This window comes from Urocitellus parryii, chromosome 15, assembly GCF_045843805.1.
Source record: "Urocitellus parryii isolate mUroPar1 chromosome 15, mUroPar1.hap1, whole genome shotgun sequence".
In the NCBI taxonomy this organism is placed as follows: domain Eukaryota; kingdom Metazoa; phylum Chordata; class Mammalia; order Rodentia; family Sciuridae; genus Urocitellus; species Urocitellus parryii.
In genome coordinates this window covers 6,393,417-6,408,693 of record NC_135545.1, presented here as the reverse complement: position 1 = coordinate 6,408,693, position 15,277 = coordinate 6,393,417, and the positions used below count along the sequence as shown (strand labels likewise).

Genomic DNA, 15,277 nt, shown 5'->3' with positions numbered 1-15,277 from the left:
GCAGAATTCAATGGAAGAATACAGATTGTCTAAAAGGCTTATGTCTGGGTCTAGATTTTGGAAAACAGCTTCCAGAACACTGGAAATAAGATGGTGCCCTTCTCAATGGAAAGGAAAGACCTGTTCTGAGAAGATTATACCAAACTCTTTAGCGGCCATATATTACCTAACATCACATACCTGAATGTGATCTTGATGTCCTTAAAATAGTCCCATAGAGGGGGAGCATGGGAGTAAAAGATGAACTCTAGATAGGACAGAGGGGTGGGAGGGGAAGAGAGGGAGCAGGGGGTTAGCAAGGATAGTGGAATGTGATGGACATCATCATCCAAAGTACATGTATGAAGACACAATTGGTGTCAACCTATTTTATAAACAACCAGAGATATGAAAAATTGTGCTCTATATGTGTAATAAGAATTGTAATGCATTCTGCTGTCATTTATTTTTTAAAAAAATCAATAAAAAACATTAAAAAATAAAAAAATATATTTTTACTAGGGTGAAAATCTCATTTTATTTATCCCCAAATGTGTTTTGACCTCATTCTTGAAGAATATTTTCCACTGGGTATAAAATGGGCAGTTATTTGCTATCTGAACATTGATCTTATTTGGGCTTCCATTGTTACTGTGGGAAGTCACTTGTTATTCAAATTGCTGATCTTTTGAAGGACATCTGTTTCTTTTCTCTAGCTTGTTGAGATCTTGTCTTTGCCTTTGGTGTTCTGCAAACATACAGCAATGTTTCAAAGTGTTGATTTCATTAATCTTGTGAAGTATCGATCTTTTTAATCTTGTGACTCATTGGGCTTCTTAAATCTTTGGATTAGGATTTCTTATCAATCTTGAAAAATTCACCATTCTTTCTTTCTTTCTTTCTTTTTCTTTTAACCTTTCAGGATCCTTTTGTTTTGGAATATCCTGTAAATAATCAAACCACAGAACATGACTGTACAACAATAAACTGTTCTCTTGCATTAAATTGAAGACATCTTTTTAAATAAAAATTTTTTAAAAGGAAAAGAAAATGTAGAAAGGTACTTAGAGCTATTACTTTCTAAGTATACAACACCCTAAAAAATTCAGAGCATCTTAATCTCCATCAAGAACAACAATAAAAAATAATTTTTGTCATGCTGTTAAATCCATCATTATGGATAAAACTGGTGCAAATTGGTCAAACGGATCCAACAAACACTCATGTCCAACTGGATTATTGGCAATTGATATGTAACTGGTGGTCAGTACAGAGTTTAAAAGATCTTCCCTTTCTTCTTGTTCTTTTCCAAGGTCCTTGAAGAGTTCTGTTGTTCTAAATTTTATTGTTGAGCTTCCCAGTTTGCCTTCTCCTTCTCAAACTGATGACACTTTTCCTCTAATTCCTTATGCTGGCTTCCAAATTCTTTTTCATTTACCTATGGCATCCCTGAAGCTCAGCCTTAGAGTCCTTCAGTTTTTGAACTTTATCTTTGACCTTCATCTCAAACACCTGCTCCATCTCTGTCTCCATCTTCTCCATCTTGGCTACATGCTCCCTTCTTTCTTCTTCCATTTGCGCCGGGGACTCTTCCTAAGCCGTTCCTTATTTTGTTGTTAACAACTCCATAATAAGTTACAGCTGCCAATTTTCTGCTTCTGTAGTTCTCATGGTGTACATTACTATGTAACATCTTTCAAGTCCTGCATGTGTGTTATTATCAACATATTTCTTAGAATTGTAAAATCACAATGTTTACCATTTTCAATTTCAGCCATACCCCAAGGATACTGCCTTCCTCTGACCCTTTTGCCATTAACTTCAATGATAATATTACTACCTACCACAGCAAGAGGTAAACAGTCCTTTTTCTTTTTAACCTGCTTATTTTCTTCTTCATCATCTGATTCTGGAAATTCATATATTTTATTTTCCCCAATTTCTTTCATTATCTGTTTTTTAAACTGTTGGCATTCCTTGGGTGTGAGTGTGTCTGCTTTGGCAATAGTGGGATGATATTTACTTTTTCATGCAAACGTTTCATAAACTCAATATCCAATGGTTTAAGTCCATGTCCTGAAGGAGCAACGAAGTATAAACAACACTGCACTCTGTTATCAGGCATCTGATGTCTGTTTACTTGAGATTCTGCATTTAGGTAATCTTAAAATTTACTTAAAATTTAGTCAATAACAGGCTTCCAGTAATTACTATTATCCACTGCATCTCTAAATCCTTAGGGTAACAAGTATTATGAACAGCAACTGAACACCACCTTCTTTGGTGAAAAGTTTGGATTGTTCCACTGCCCAGCCTTTTTTATTCTATGGGAAGGACCTAGATACTCTGGAGAATACAGATGTGAGGAATAATGAGTTGATTAACATTGATTTTTCCCAGTCCAGATTCACCTACTACATAAATGTGAATTCAAACCTACTCTTCACCGATTTTCTGTAAACTTGATTTGGGAGACTGGCAAATCCCACATACCTTCAAGGTTCTTTGGTTGAGGTCCACAATTGTGGATCGTTGGGCCTCTTGGTATGTTTCTTCAACAGTGCCTCTAAGGTTTACTGCATGACATTTGTTGGTGAAAATCCTGGAGACGTTGAGGGAGTGGTCAGTGGGGTATGAGAGTGAGGCCCATTATTTCTTTGGCCACATTTTTACCCTCTCCTTTCTTTTAGGATTTAAAATACAGTACAGATAAAAGCTTCTCACTTGGGCTAGAGATGTAGCTCAATGGTAGAGCACTTGCCTCTCATGTGCCAGGTCCTTGGTTCCATTCCCAGCACTGCAACAAGCAAACAACCAAAACCCCACAAACCCACACAACAATCATAGCAATAAACCCTTCTTACTCTATATTCTCTATTCACCACATAACTTCACTTCTTTTACATGCTTCCTGCCTTGTCTCTTCGTGATGAGTTATATTGTGAATAAATTGTTCTGCCCTATGTCCCAATTCACTATTTCTCTATTCAGATGTTAATTTTACTTTTAACCCCATTCACCATTTTCAATTTATAAAAGTGTTATTTTCAAACCATCTAGATACTTTTTAAATAGTTTCTTGGATCCAACAAAATTACAACTTTTTATTTAATGAAGCATATGTTATGTGTTTGGTAATGCCAGTACCATAAGCATTAGTGGGTCTCTTTTCAATGTTTCTTATTTCTGTTGTTCTCAATCCTGGTACTTAGGATCCTTGGTTATATCTGACTGAATGCTACTCAGTCTTTGAAAGAAATATGTTTATAGGAATAATGGAGGCCATTAACAAAAGTTTTTTTCTCCAGAGAGAATTTTATATATGTGCTAAATACAGTTGTAGTCTGGAACTTTAAATAAATCGACAACTTGAAGCTATTAGACCATACAAGGAACAGGATGCAAATTCACAACCAAGGGCCAATTTACTTTGGTTCCCCTTATCCTGAAGGTACAACCATTGCTTTCATAGTTTAATGTGAAATACCAACCTCGGATAGGCATCTTATTTTTATTCTCATCATCAGAAATGCTATTACAAAAAAAGTTCAAATTTGTCAGGATTGTAAAATTTCCTCAGTATAGGATAACTATTCTGATTACTTCCCTGGGTTCCTGATTTCCCTTCAGTTACAGCCTGATAAATCCTGTGAGACCTTCAATGCCTTTGATTAAAATAAAAAACCATCCAACATTGTAAGTTGTTTTGATGGTTAACGTTGGTCTGAATAACCTAGCCAGCAACCTCATCACTCTCTCCTCTTAGCTTTGCTTAAGTTTTCTTGTAAGCAGATTACACTCGTTGATATTATCATCTGTTTACCAACTAGGTTGAGAACTACATGGGTGAGTGTATGTTGTTTTGTTTACTGCCATTTCCTCAAGAATAAATGAAATAACCCTTACTTTTATTTCTACATCCCCTTTGTCACTGTCACTTCTATTGCCAACTTCTCTGTCTCTATTTCTTCATCTTTGTGCTTTGGGTACAGTGGGCCAAAGAAAGACAAGGGAATTCAGAAACATGGTCACAAATCTAGAACCTGGGTGAAGACCTTGCAAAACACACTCTCAAATTAAGGTCATAACTTACCAAGGTGGCATAAAGAAACTTAATCCTTCCTGGTTTTCAGTACTTGTTAGAGTCAGCTATTAGGCTGGGTGGTAGGTCTCAGTTGGTAACTACCCTTTTGTTCTCTTTGGTGGCATCTCCAGCCATCTTTGCTTTTGTGTATCACCCTCATCTCTCAGGGAGTCTGACCCTCTAATTTCCTCTTTGCCCTTGTCTCCATTCATCTCTGAGACTTGGTCTGTGTCCTTATCTTTCTCTGGTGTGTCTTGGTCATGTTCTCCCCCATAGCCGTCCTCCGAGGACACAACTCTATCTGCTTCTGGCTCTGCCTATACCCCTTTTTCAAGCTCTACATCCAGGCTGTCTGCTCTTACCACATATCTCTTTACTGCCATCTTATCTCCATGTCTTTTCTGTGGCTCTCATCTTTGTCACTGTCTCTTCTGTTGCCTTCCTCCCTGCCTCTGTTTCTTCATCTCTGTCACTGACTGTTCTGTTACTCCCACTTGGGGACTGTCACCACTCTTGCTCTCCACTTTGAGTCTGTGCATTCTGTGGCTGTCTTCTCGGAATCTGTCTCCTTCCACTCCGAATCCACCATCTCCGCCCCCTGCTCTGCTTCTGTTTCCTCTATTTATGTCATGGTGCCCTATCTCTGCCTTTGATCTGTCTCTGTCCTCTCTGATTCTGTTCTCTCTCTGTCCCCTCTGTGTATTGCTGTGCTCCTTTTCTGGAATATCTTCCTGCCTCTCCAGCACGGGTACCCTTATCCCTGCCTGCTCTGTCTGAATTTGTTCTTTGCCTCAGTCACTGTTGCCTCCAACTCTGTCTTTGGCACCTTCTCTATTTTTGTCACTCCTTCTGGTATTGCTTCTGTTATCTCTGTCTTCTCGCTGTCACTGCCCTGTACACTGCTATCACCTTGGAGCCTGTCTTCTTGTCCCTACAACTGCCACCTTCTTCTCTGTATCTATTCCTACCACTGTCTCCCTGGCCTTTGTCCCTCCTGTCACTGTCCCATCGCTCTGCACTGCTGCCTTCGGTGGTCTCTCTACCTTTATTCTTTGACCCCCGGATGTCTGTGCGGCCGGCTCCCACGCTGCCGGGTGCCCTGGGTCTCCACCTGGGTTCCCTCCTGTCTGACCCACTGTCCCTGCCTGTTACCTTCCCTAACCCTCTACCATCCTCTTCCTCACTGTCCATTCCAGCCCTGACGCTGTCCCCTCTCCCCTGCCTCCGTGTCTGCCTTGGGGTCCTTCATCGGTGACTTCTGTCCCCTCCCTCTAGGCAACGGTCCTTCCTGGTCAGCAGGGCCCCTGGCCTGGCCTGCGCTGTCCTTCCGCCCTGGTCTCTGCAGAGACCACTTGCTGCTGGCCTTCCCCGGCCCGCGGGGCTCTTCCTCCCAGCCCTTCTCTGGGTGGCCTTGTCTTCGGGGCTCTGTCCCTCAGAATTTTAAGGGGTCACAACATCTCCCAGGCCTTTACTGAAACAGAAGAGTCCGCCTCGAGGTCTATCAGACAGTCGGCCAGTCAGTCAGTCGGGCTGTCCCCACCTCGCCTCACACCTCGCCTCACGCGCTTTCCCGCCCTTTAGCTCTTCCTCAAACTGGGGAGAGGGAGGGAGGCGAACCCAGGTGCGCACGCGCACCAACCACTCCGGAAGCAAGTGCGCGCTGGCGGCTGGGCCGCTAGTGACGTCACGGAGCGGCTCGGCCCTGCCTCATTGGCTGCCTCCGACCGGCTCGCGCGGGCTGGAGCGGGTAGTTCAGCGTTGCCAGGCGCCAGGCGGCGCTCAGCGATGGAGCGCCGGACCCTGGAAACCTATGGAAACTCGTGTCGTCATGGCAACTCGGCCCCATCCTATTGGATACCTGCGCTATTTTGGCTGATCTGATTGGGTAGCTGCAGTGCTAATGCCCGCATCTGATTGGATGCCGGGGATTTGGGCTATTCTCTTTCCTCTCAGTGTTTTTCCCTCGCACTTGGGTTTCTTCCGCAAGCCCTGGCAGTGTGGAGACGGAAAGTGACTGGAGTCGCCAGGGGGCGTGAGGGGTGTTGGACGTGGCCGGGGAACCTGGCCAGAGTCAACGGACAAGACTGGCGCGCTCTCACGGTCGAGCCATCTCTCCTCTCGCCAGAGGGCGCCGCAGAGGGCTGAGCCCTGGGAGCCTTGGTGACTCGTGACGTCGGTAGTGGTCCATTCGTGATTGGCTTCCTCTCTCCCTGCCAGAGCAAAGTCACAAAGAGAAGCCTGGAAAGTTGTATCACGGGGAGAAACTTGTGTGTCCAGGAATTGTGACTCTGTTCTTAAATCCTTAAGTATGCAAAGGACATTTGTCTTTTGTAATTGCCGTAATCAGGTCCCAACGTGCAAATTGTTATTAGAGTGGGCACCTACTGCAGCTTGGACGCCTGTCGTTTTTGCCTGACATCTGTTAATCTCTGATTTTCTTTTTTATTAACTTACTTTTTAAAAAAGCCGTTTTAGTGTATAGGGAAAATTGAGTGAAAAATACAGAGTTTAATATACTCCCTTACTACCTCCTTCCCCCAAATCCCCGTTAACATTTTGCATTACTACGGTACATTTGTTACAATAAGTCAACACTGATACAATGTTATTAGCTAAAGTCTTTAGTTTATGTTAGGGTTCACCATCGAGCTGCACAGTGTACATTCTATGGTGTATATGGTTTTTAAAAACCAGACTTTGTGTTTTAGATCAGTCTTAGATTTGCAGCAGAATTGAGAGGAAAGGTACATCAATTTCTCATACCCTTCCTTCCCCACCTCATACACCTGTTACAATAGCCTCTAGTATTACCAACATCCCCCACCAGAATTGTACATTTTTTATAATTGATAATTTGTTACACTGATACATCATTATCTCCCAGAATCTATCCTAGTTGACAATAGGGTTCCTTCTACATATGTTTGTATGGGGATTGAACCCAGGGTGCTTAGCCACTGAGCCACACCTCCAGGCCTATTATTTTATTTTTGTGTACTGGGAATTGAACTCAGGGGCACTCGACCACTGAACCATATCCCCAGACCTATTTTGTGTTTAAATTTATTTAGAGAAAGGATTTCACTGAGTTCTTTAGCACCTCACTTTTGCTGAGTCTGGCTTTGAACTCACGATCTTCCTGTCTCAGCTTCCCAAGCTGCTGGGATTATAGGCAAGCACCACTGCACCTGGCTCCCAGCCTTTTTAATTATTTTTAATGTTGAGACAAGTTCTCACTAAGTTGCTTAGGGCCTTGCTAAGGTGCTGAGGCTGGCTTTGAACTTGTAATCCTCCTGCCTCTGCCTCTTGAGCCACTGGGATTACAGGTATGTGCCATTGAGCCTGGTTCTTGGTGTCCTATATTCCATAGAGCCAGACAAAGCTGTAATGACATGTAGCCACTCTTGCAGCATTACATAGAATAGTTTTACCGTCCTGAACACCCCAGAACTCCACCAATTTATCTTTCGCTTCTCTTAACCCCCTGATCTTTGCTGTCTCTCTAGTTTTGCTGTTCCAGAATGTCATATCATTGGGATCCTACCAGATAGACATTTTCCACACAGCACTGTGCATTTTAGATTCCTTCCTGTCTTTTTGTCACTCAGTCTATATGAACCAGAATTTATTCACCTACTGAAGGACATCTTGGTTGCTTCCAGGTTTTGGCAATTATGACTAGAGCTGCTATGAACATCCATGTTCGGGTTTTTGTGTGGACATAAGTTTTCAACTCATTTGGGTAAATACCAAGGAGCTCGACTGCTGTACCATATGGTTAGAGTATGTTTAGTTCTGTGAGAAACGGCCAAACTGTCTTCCAGAGTGGCTGCGTGAGCACGCATCCCCACCAACGATGAATGAGAGTTCTCGCTGCTCCGTGTCCTCACCAGCATTTGGTGGTATCGGTGTTTTGGATTTGGACCATTCTAATGGGGAGAGGCAGTATCTCATTGTTGTTTTAATTTTTCATTTCCTACAACATATGATGTTGAATGCCTTTTCGTATGCTTATTCGCCATCTGTATACCTTCTTTTTTCTCACCCCCCTCACCATTTTTTTGGTGCATTGTAGTTGTACATAATAGTGGGATTTGTTGTTACATATTCATACATGCGCGCACTATAACAACCATCTGTATATCTTCTTTTTTTCTGTTCAGCTATTTTGCTCATTTTTAAATTGGGTTGCCTAATTTCTTATTGTTGAGTTTTAAGAGATCTTTGTATATTTTGGATACCATCCCTTTATCTGGTATGTGTTTTGCAAAGATTTCCCCCATCATCTGTAGCTTCTCTTTCCATTCTCTGAAACTCCTGATTCTCCTATCATCCCTCCTCAGTTTAAACCCACATCCTTTGTATTCTTCCAGGGATCCAACAGTGGGAACAAGAGCCAGGTCAGTGAGAATATTTCATCACTCTGGCCATAATAATTGGTCTGAAAATAGACATGCAACCCAAGTTAGGCCAATGAGAGCTAATTTTGGGACTTTGGAATCAGCATTTAGTGCAAAGCTGTCCTCTTCCTGCTAGGTTGATGAGCTAATAGGATGAAAGCCTGGGCTGTCTTTGCTTTATGAGGGGAGAGTCTCTACCTGAGACGAAAGTCAAGATACAGCAAGTAACGCCCGAATAGGAAAAGAGATAAATTCATCTGAGCACTTGGATCCAGCCTGCCTAAAGCTAGTTATGTAGCTCAGTTCCAGAAGTCAATAAATTCCCACTGTCAAAAACAAAAAGGTAAGCCTGGCGCAGTGGCGCATGCCTGTAAATTCAGGAGGTTCATGAGTTCAAAGCCAGCCTCAGCAAGAGCGAGGCACTAAGCAACTCAGTAAGACCCTGCCTGTCTCTAAATAAATAAAAATATGGCTGGAAATGTGGTTCAGTGATCAAGCGTCCCTGAGTTAAATCCTTGGTACAAATAAAACAGATAGGGCTGGGGCATGTGGCTCAGTGGCAGAGCACTTGCCTAGCACGTGTGAGGTACTGGATTTAATTCTCAGCATTATATATAAATGAAAAAATAAAGGTCCATTAACAACTAAAAAAATTAAAAACCCAAAAGGTAGAATAACATCCAGAAAGTGAAACAGTATAATAACAATTAGAGCATCATGCTATTGCAAGGAAAACAAATAGATCAAAAGAACAAGACTAAATGTCCATACATATATGTCACCTGAATGTCCATACATATATGGTCATCTGATTTATAACAAAAGTAAAATCAAAGTATAGTGATATTTTTAAATGATCTTTTTTAAGATCATTTCTTCAAAAGATCATTTGGAGATATAATATATCTCCAAATGACCTCTTCTTCACACCAGGCACAGAATTCCAGATGGGTTGTAGATTTCAATATTTAAGCTTAATCAATAAAACCTCTAGAAGAAAACATTGTAGAATATCTTTGGGACCTTCAGGGTAGGCAAAGATTTCTTAAACAAAAAAAAACTTAACCATAAAGCAAACTATTGATAAATTGAATGTCATTAAAATAGAAACTATGTTAATCAAAAAAGTCACTAAAAAAAATGAACAGACAAGCCAAAGAGTCAGGGAAGTTTTTTGTTTGTTTGTTTGTTTGTTTGTTTTGTGTGTGTGTGTTTTTTTTTTTTTTTTTGTACCAGGGATTGAACCCAGTGTCGCTCAACCACTGAGCCACATCCCCAGCCCTTTTCATATTTTATTTTGAGACATGGTCTTGCTAAGTTTCCTAGGGCCTCAGTAAGTTGCTGGAGGCTGTCTTTGAGCTTGTGATCCTCCTGCCTCAGCCTCCTGAGCTGCTGGGATTACAGTTGTGCCCTAAAACAGTGAGTGCCGAATCGGAAACCCCCCCAAAGGTTGAGTGACAGTAACATGGGCATGCTAGTCCCCTAATATGCTCTCATAGGACAATGACAGTAAATTACCCAGACCAGCCAGCCACCACCTGGACCAATCTCACACATGTGCTACCTGGAAGAAGTCAGATTCAAAGGAGTTTCCAAAACCAGGCAAAACAGACTTAGGGAGGCAGTAATCACACAGTTACCTTGGTCATGAAGGAGTAGCCCAAGGGAGCTGGGGGGACTGTGGGGACTGGTGACCTGAGTGATACACACTGCACACCTCTGCATTTTCCTGCAGCCATATTCTACTTCGTTTTTAAAGGCCAGTTTTCTGTGACACAGACAGCAAATGGCCACCCTGTGTGTCTCTCTTCTTCCCTTTCTCAAATAGAAACTGTGCTGGTTTTCCCGTCATCCCCCCCTGTTCTGCCCCAGGATGGGTTGCTGAGGGTGGCTATTCACCTGGCATTCCTTTTTGCATCAGGGAGGCTGTGTGTGGTCCTTGAGAGGCAGGCCCAGCATCCAGGATCCCATTCTGAAGTTCCACATGACTTTGCACTGCCTCTCCTTGGGGAGCGGCACAGGTTTATGCCATTGCACCTGGGTGATTGTATTTTGTTAGGTAGGAGTATTTTTAAAGAAATCAACCTTAATGAACTATAATTCATGTCTAAGAAAATATACTAGGGGCTGGGGCTGTGGTCCAGTGGTAGAGCACTTGCCTAGCATGTGTGAGGCACTGGGTTCGATTCTCAGCACCACATATAAATAAATGAATAAAATAAAGGTCCATCAACATCTAAAAAATTTAAAAGTAAAAGAAAATATACTGCTGGGCACGGTGGTGCATACCTAAAAATCTCACAAGTTTAGGAGGCTGAGGCAGGAGGATCACAAGTTCAAGGCCACCCTTAGCAACTTAGAGAGGCCCTAAGCCACTCAGTGAGACCTTGTCTCTAAATAAAATGTAAAAGAGGGCTGAGGGTGTGGCTCAGTGGCTAAGCACCCCAGGTGTTAACCTTAGTGTGTGTGTATAGATAGGTATCTGTGTCCACATGTTCACAGGAGCATTATTCACAATAGCTAAAATATGGTAGGAAGTAACTCAAATGTCCCAACAGATGAATGGATAAAAAGGTGGTCAACACATAAAATAGTTCACCTTAAAAAGGTGGAATATTCTGGCACATGCTACAACATGAATGACTCCTGAGCACATTATGCCAAGTGAAATGATCCAGTCCCAAAAATATTGTATGATTCCACTTACATGAGGTACCTAGAGTAGTTGAGCTCATAGAGGATCCCCCCACACCGAATGGTAGGTGGTAGGGGCTGGAGGAGAGGCATGGGAGTTGTTTCCTGTGTTCAGAATTCCAATTATGTGAAACTGGAACAATTTTGGAGACAAGGCAGTGATGTGTGCACAACAGTGTGAGTGTGTCTGATGTTCCCATTCACCTAAAAGTGGTTTGCTTCCTCACAGAACTAGAAAAAAGTCCTAAAATTCAGTTGAGAAAATTGAAGAGTCAGAACAGCTAAAGCAAACCTGAGCAAGAAAGGCCAGGCATCAAAACCTGACTGCAAACCACACCACAGGGCTCTAGTAGCAAAGCTGCACGCCCTGGAATCAAAACAGACACACAGACCAGTGGTCCAAAACAGAAGACCCAGAGACAAACCCACACGGATACGGTCATCCGATCCTTGACGAAGATGCCAAACACTACATTGGAGAAAAGGCAGCCTTTTAAATCAGTGGTGCTGGGAAAACTGGAAGCCTCTATGTAGAAGACAGAAACTAGATCCCCCACCCTGCGCGAGTCAACCAACGGTGCAGCAAAGACATTGGAATTAGACCAGAAACTCCGCAACTGCTAGAAGAAAACATAGGGTCAACACTGCAACATAGAAGCACAGACAATGACTTCCTCAAAAGGACTTGTGAAGTTCAGGAAATAATGCCAAGAATTAATAAATGGGACGATATCAAATTAAAAGGCTTCTGCACAGCAAAGTAAACAATCAGAGCACAAAGAGAGTCTACAGAATGGGAGAAAAATCTTTGCTAGCTACTCTTCCAACAGAGGATTAAATCCAGAACATGCAAAGAATTAAAAAAAAAATTACCACCCAGAAAACAAATGATCCAATCAATAATGGGCAAATGAATTAAACAGACACTTCTTAAAAGAAGAAATACAAATGGCCAATAATTCTATGAAAAAACCTCAACATCTTTAGCAAGTAGGGAAATGCAACTCAAAACTCCACTGAGATTACATCTCACTCCAGTTAGATCAACAGCCATGGATAGTACAAATAATAAATGCTGGATGTGGGGAAAGGAACACTGTTAGTGGGATTGTGAACTAGTACAATCACTATGGAACCACCATACGACCCAACCAGACCACTCCCCTGTGTTCATCCAAAAGAATTAAAGTCAGCGTGCTCTAGGGACACATGCAGAGCCATGTTTATGGCAGCACAATTCACAATAGCCAAATTAGGAAAGAAAACTAGGTGTCCATCAACAGATAAATAAAGAAGATGTGGTGGAGATACACAATGGAGTTTTACTCAGCCACGAATAAAAATGAAATTATGTCATGTACAGAAAAATGGATGGAAGTTGAAATAAGTCTGAGTCAGGAGCTCAAGGGTCATATGTAGAAGCCAGAGAGGAAAATGGGGGGAGAAACGGGGTGGGGGACTTCACAGAAATGGAAGGGGAAAGGAGTAGAGTAGAAGAAGAGGACCAGGAGGAGGAGGGAGGAGAGGAGAGGGGAGGTATTGGGGGGACAGAACTGACCCAATTATATCATCATGTTGTGTGCATGTATGAATAAATAACAATAAATCCCACTTTTATATGTAATTACATATAACTTTTATGTGTAACTAGCAATTTTAAAAAGCAAAAAAAAATTAAGTAGAAATTTCACAGGACAAAAATAACGGTAAATTTTACATGTATTTTGGAACAATTTAAAAAATTTTAGTCCTTTCAATTAAAATATTTTAGTGCACCAACTCTGAGTGCACACCGTTCAATGAGTTCTGGCCGGTGTGTCCAGTGGTGTGACCAGCCCCATCATCAAGACAGAAGGCAGCTCCACCATCCCAGAATACTCCCTGGTGCCCATCTGTCGTCATGGCCCATCCTGACACGCCACACATCATGGCCCAGGCCACAGATCTGCTTTCTGTCCCTGTGGATGAGAGTTTCCTGCTGTACAATTTCATGTAAAGGTCACCACACAGCGTGCGCCTGGACTCCTCTGCTCCAGGCTCCCTTCACCAAACACAGGTTTCCGAGAGGTACCTGCAATGCGACACCTGTCGGTAGGTGGTTCTTTTCACTGCCCAGTCACCTGTAGTCCTGCAGGGACAGCGCCCTCCACTCTCCCTTCTCCTGCTGATGGGCAGTTGGCTGCTTCCCAATGTTCCTGGTCAGGACTGTTATGAATATCTGTGTGCCCATGTTCTTACTCTTATGGATAAATACTTAGGAGAGGGATTACTGAGTCACATGTTAAGATTATGTGTGTAAGAAAGGGACACCCTTTCTCCAGGTGGGCGTAGGGTCACAGTAGACCCCAAAAGACAGTCCACGTCCCAACCTCCAGAGCTTGTGAATGGAAACCTTTGGAAAAAGGGTCTTTGCAGATGGAATTAAGTTAAGGATCTGCAAAGGAGATCATTTTATATTTAGGCTGGTGCTCCAACCCAGTGACAAGGGTCCTTATTAAGAGAAAGATGCGGGGGCTGTGGGGAAAGTGATCTGGAGGTGGACATAGAGACCGGAGTGACAATCCACCAGCCAAGGAATGCGAGGTCTGCCCACAGCTGCCAGCAGTCAGGACGGAAGCATGGACTGGCTCCTCCCCAGGGCCTCAGAGGGAACCAACCCTGTGGGCCCCTTGACGCCAGACTTCCGCCTTCCTGAACTGGGAGGGAATAGGTCGTGTTGTTCCCGTGAGCCCTTCTGAGCCACCTGGTACAGCAGCCTACCAAGCAAGGACAGCAGTCATGTGGTTTGGCATCACAGATTTCTGGAAAAAGGTGTGTAGTGTGAATTCACTCCAAATAGCCAAGGGCAGGACGTAATAGAATGTGGTGGACATCTATTTTAAGGGACGGTCCCTTGTCCACTGCCATGCAAGTCTTCCAGGACTGACAATCAAGGGACCCCCCTACATTCTCTGCTAAAGAATGTTATGGCTGACTGGGGCTGCAGCTCAGTGGTAAAAGCGCTTGCCTTGCATGTGTGAGGCCCTGGGTTCGATCCTCAGCACCACATAAAAATAAATAAAGGTCCATCAACTAAAAAGAAAAAAAAAAATATATATATATATATATATGAATGTTAAGGCTTCTAGGAGATGAATTCACCCTTCCAGGAAAAAGGGAGGAGTCCCAAGGGGGTCTGAGCCAATCAGAGGCAGGAGGGCAGGGCAGGAGCCTCAGTGATGAGGGGGAAGGGACCCAAGAGCATGCTTGCCCAGCTGGGTGCAAATTCGGTGGTGGGCATCTAAAGTCTGAACAAGACCAATCAGAGTTTTTTTTCCCTGATTAATATGGAGGGACAGAGAGGAGCCACATTTTGCTACCTCAGAAATTATCTGCCCTGTGGGCAAATATAGCAGGACCTGCTAATCTCTTAAAATTGCAGCAGGTCCTGTAAACGTCTCACTCCGACACTGCCTCCCTCCCTCTCTTCCTCAGTGGCGAAGCCTTGCACCCCATGATGGAGACCAGACATGACACATGCCCACTTCCCAGAGTGCTTTGCAACTCAAGGAGGCCACAGAGCCCAGTTCTGGCAAAAGAGAAACTAGTGCCCTTTCGGGGGAGAAAGAGCTGAGCACAGAAGGTGAGGCCCGTCAACACGGCCTGCTTTAATGCTGCTGGGTGAGGACATCATGCTTGGGGTGGCTTCAGACAGCTTGTCCTCGTGAGGGGAAGGCAAAGCCAGTTCGGAGATGCCAACTCAGGGGCTGGTGTTGTGGAGCCTGGTGCCTGAACTAACCCTAAAAGATTTGTTGGGAGCACAAGAAACCTCCATCCCTTAAGCCCGTTCCGTTTTGTTGTTGGGTTTTGTTGGTTGGTTTTTGCAGCCGAAGGCGTTGTAACAGATGCAGCTTAACAAGCCTGGATGCCAAGCAGTCATCTTGTTACCACTGTGAGACCTAGATGGCCACAGTGGAGGGCACAGACGTGGAAGAGGCACTGGACCCCTGCATCCAACTAGGCCTGAAGTCCCTGTGTTCCCCCAAACTCCCCACGAACAGAAGAGGTCTTTCAGTTCTCTTGGAGGATCTGTGTAGCATTTTGTGACCTATAACACAACAGTCTTGGCTAATGGAATCTT

General features: G+C 43.4%; 1 pseudogene; it reads right to left on the bottom strand.

Moving 5' to 3' along the window:
* Positions 1 to 1,255: 1,255 nt before the first annotated feature.
* Positions 1,256 to 6,251, bottom strand: LOC113194921 (septin-7-like; annotated as a pseudogene).
* Positions 6,252 to 15,277: the final 9,026 nt, after the last annotated feature.